This window comes from Dioscorea cayenensis, chromosome 16 (assembly GCF_009730915.1).
Source record: "Dioscorea cayenensis subsp. rotundata cultivar TDr96_F1 chromosome 16, TDr96_F1_v2_PseudoChromosome.rev07_lg8_w22 25.fasta, whole genome shotgun sequence".
NCBI classification, from domain to species: domain Eukaryota; kingdom Viridiplantae; phylum Streptophyta; class Magnoliopsida; order Dioscoreales; family Dioscoreaceae; genus Dioscorea; species Dioscorea cayenensis.
The window spans coordinates 14,215,317-14,219,737 of NC_052486.1; positions in this window are offsets into that span (position 1 = coordinate 14,215,317).

Consider the following 4,421-nt stretch of genomic DNA (forward strand, 5'->3'; position numbering starts at 1 on the left):
CTATCCTGCATGGTTGATAAGTGCTTGTGCGATATGAATGCGAAGCATTATTTCCTTATGTTGAGCATTACTTTCCTTGGGTTTTTACACTAATATGTGTGTTTTTATGTTACTTTCGTGCATGTAGGTTTGTGAAACCAATTATTAAGGAAAGAAGCCAATGTGGATCACAATGCACCAATTTTGGACGAAATCTTGCTAAAGTTCAAACGCGAAGATATAAGTCGGGTGCGAGATGCTAGAGTGTGTGCCAACCTCCCCGTATTTGAGTTTACACAACCATTTGTAGGGGCACAAGGGTAGTCACACTCAAGCATTCTGACTTATGCACATAGAACAAGATCTCCATCATCTTATCCGTCATTGAAGAAGCAAAGCGATCCACAGCATAAACGTGTGCCCGTTTATGTTACCTCAATGAAAAGTGGATTCAGGAGTATTTCTGGTAGAGTACTGCAGCAAATCACTGCAGCAGTTACTGTTCACAGCCGGCCGAAAATCGCAGAAACAGAGAATCCACACGGGCATGTGGAAATTATCCACGGCCGTGTGGAAATTCCGCACGGGCGCGTGTACCGTACACGCCCGTGGAGTCGCCCGATTCCAGCCCTATTTAAAGACGATTCAGCCCCGATTTTGATATTCTTTTCTCCATCTTTTCCCCAACTTGCGAGAGGGCTTCGGCTAGGGTTTCGAGGGATATTGGCCAAGGTTTTGGAGAGGTTCTATGGCTCCGACATCGTGATTACATTAGGAAGAAGGTTGGTAGGGGAGCTTCGATCGATGCGTATCCTATACCGGACGAAGGAATCCTTGGACGACGAGTAGAGGACTTTCCACAAGACCATCGACACGACCATCGAGGGGGTTTCTTTATAGATTCATTGCTTTTACATTCGATTTCTTTGATTGTACTTAGCTCCATGGAGAGCTAAACCCCTAGTGGGTACTTAGGTGATTGTGAACCCTAGGATGTATTCGTTTCATTGAACTTATTTATTATGCTTTCAATAAATTGATGCTTATTGTGAGTTCCAACCTTCAATGCTTGATTGTATGAACATTTCCCCTAGAGTGACACAAGGGTTGAGAGTTCTTGTTGGTAACCTTGTGAGTGAGTGACACACCACAAGCGTTAGACAAAGCTAGGTTGGAAAGGGTTGAGAGGGTGAGTCGAGAGGTACAGGAGCGCCCCCATTCCCCTCCGACGTGATAGATTCTACCTCCGTTCCTCGAGTTCTTTGCGGCCATAATAGAGTGAATGGTCTAAGGGATGAACCTCCGCTGGGGGCCTAGTTGCGCGTGCAATGGAGTGAAGTATTGAGGTGATCTTAGTATCTAGGGGCTTAATTGTGGCTAGGGGACCTTCCGCCTGGACCAAAGGGTTAGGTCTAAATCTAGGAAGAGATTTATCACTTGGAATCCCTATAGCTCATTGCAACTCTATGCGAGTGCGAGGTGTTGAGATTGTTCGATTTCTCCTCCGGGACATGTATAGAGTTAGGCATAGTTGACCTTAGATTTGGGACTATGTATGTAAGGATTTCCACGACTCACCATTGCATTGATTAGGAAGCATAATAGAGAGTTCTTGCACTTGAAGCAATTATCCTAGGGTGAAGCATCATCCGAGTACCCCATCTTTATCGATTGCCTTGCCTCCTCCTTACTTTTTGCTCTCTTACTTGTTGCTTTTTAATTTCTGAGAATTGAATCATTACCACACTTATCATTGTTGATACTTGACATAGCTAAGAATCGAATTAAGTGTCTTTACTTCCTACTCCCTGTGGATTCGACCCCGCTCACCGGGGATTATTACTTCGACAAGCCCGTGCACTTACATGATATAAGCAAGGGGATCTTGTCAATGGTAAACACTCTTACACCCCTTTTATAATCATCAACGGTTTCACTTCTTCGCTCATCATTTACGACACAGGCAAATTCATAAATTTTATTGACCCTATTAGGTACAATGTCTTTAGCAACATAGAACTCTTATCCTTGTTTTCATCTCCTGTACCGATGGAGGGAGGGTTAAATATGTTATAGTCGTTGATACTTGCACTTTGTTTTCTTAGCTATTTCACCACACATTCTATTTCATTTCTTCTTATTCTATCATAGTTATGATTTTCTTTTTCTTTATTTTTGGTGCAGCTCGAGTTATGACACGAGGGAATCCATCAATACTGATTGAAGGGAGACCACCGAGCTTGAACGTACAATCAAGAAAAGTGGAAAGAACTCAGGTATAAGAATAGCCTAATCCAAATTTCGATTTGGAAGTAGAAGGATCGCAAAACATGGCGAGAACAAAATGAGCAACAATGAACACTATCCGATTATGCCACTTCGAGTGGTTGGGGACATATCCGAGTATTGTGCGCCCCCAATTACAACTTAAAACTTCCGAGCTAAAGCTCAGGCATTCATCCATATGCCTGCAAGAGTCCGCACAATTCAGCGGTTCTGGCTGATCGAGGATCCAAATGTCTACATAGAGAGCTTCCTCGAGGGTGTGCATGACATCGTCGAGATAAATGGTGCGACGGATGATGCCATCAAGTCGACAGCCTTCCCATTTTCCTTAAAGGGAAAGTAAAGCATAGGCTAGCACTCATTACCTGCAGCATCAATCACTACATGGGAGGAGATGGTAGAGCTTTTCTAGCCGTTATTTTTCACCTCGGAGAATCAGCAAAGCTTAGGAATGAGATCTCATCCTTTGTGCGAGTTGGAATTGGAGTCTCTATTTGAGACATGGGAAAGGTTCAAGGAACTCCTGCAAAAGTGTCCGCAAATACGATTCCCTGGAGTGGATGATTGTTCAAACCTTCTACAATGATTTGACCCCGAGTACAAGGCAACTCTTGGATGTGGTGGCGAGGAGGTAGCTTTAGGTAGCAAAACCCCCGATGAAGCACGTCAATTGATTGAAGAAATAGGGTTAAATAGCTACGAGAGACGCTGTAGAAGAAAAAGGTGCGGGTCAGCTTCCATGAAATTGATGCGGTAACTCATTGCGTGCCCAAGTGGAGAGTTTGAGTAGAAGCTAGATCTGATAGCTTCAGATAGAGTTCGCCACGTGAACAATTACACCGGTTGTGGTGGAGGACATGCTCCCTCCTCGATTGCCCAATCGTCATTGGTGATCTTTCTTCAGTTGAGAATGTTGACTTTGTAGGTAATGGAATGAGACCTCAAGGGGAATCCATACAAAGAACACCTACAATTCAGAGTTGGAAGAATCATCCCAACTTTTCATGGAGTAATCAAGGACCACTAAGACCATGGGGGCCATCGTTTCCAACAACAACAACAAGCCCCTCAAGTGGAAAATAGAATTTCAAGCTTGGAAACCCGAATGATGCGATTTGGAGAAGCACTGCAATCACACCGCCTCCTGGGAAAACCTTGAAAATCAAGTGGGGCAAAGTCAGAAATCTCTTTCCGAAAGGCCACATGGAAGTTTACCAAGCAACACGCGAGCCAACCCTAGAGAACATGTGAAGGCGATCACTTTGAGAAGTGGTCATGAGGGTTGATGGGGAGGCTTCCGAGTGAGATGCCGAAAGAACACGCACCCTTGGTTATAGAGGTTGAGGATGGGGCAAACAAAGAGAAAGAGGTGGCACCCCCACCTTGCAAAGCCAAGAATCCCTTTTATCCCTCTCGATTGAAGAATGACCAAGGGATGAAAACAGTATAAGAAGTTCCCAGAGTTTGTTCAAGCACAACTCCACATCAACATTCTTTTTGTTGAGGCTTTGGCTCAAATGCCTAAGTATGCGAAGTTCCTGAAAGACCTATTGACCAACAAGACGAAATTAGAGGAGAGTGCTTGCAGGTGCTCGATGCTTCATGCTCGAGCGGTGTTGTAAAAGAACATGACGAACAAGAAGAAGGGACCCGGAAGCTTCATTATTCCTGTAATATCGGCAACTTAGGTGAGGAAATGGCATTGGCGATTCAGGGGCAAGTATTAACGTTATGCCATATACTTTCTTCCCGAAAGCTAGGCTTGGGTGAGCCTAGGCCTACTCGGATGACTTTTACAATTGGTGACCGAATCGCAGTACAACATCCGAGAGTCATCATTGAAGACGCATGCTTGTCAAGGTGGGACAAGTACATTTTTCCCTGTGACTTTGTAGTACTAGATGTCGACGAGGATGCAGATGTACCCTTGATACTTGGGGAGACCGCTCTGTGGACTTCCAAAGCATTGATTGACATGGACGGCGGAGAGCTCACATTGAGAGTCTGGAGACGATAAGCTCACTTACCGCCTTGCCGAGGCCATGCGGCAATCTCTCGATTTTTGATGACACTTTGTATTTTCTAGACACTACTGGCGAGATTATTGATGAATATATACGAGAAATGTTCAACCCGGATCCGTATGAAGGTTTGTT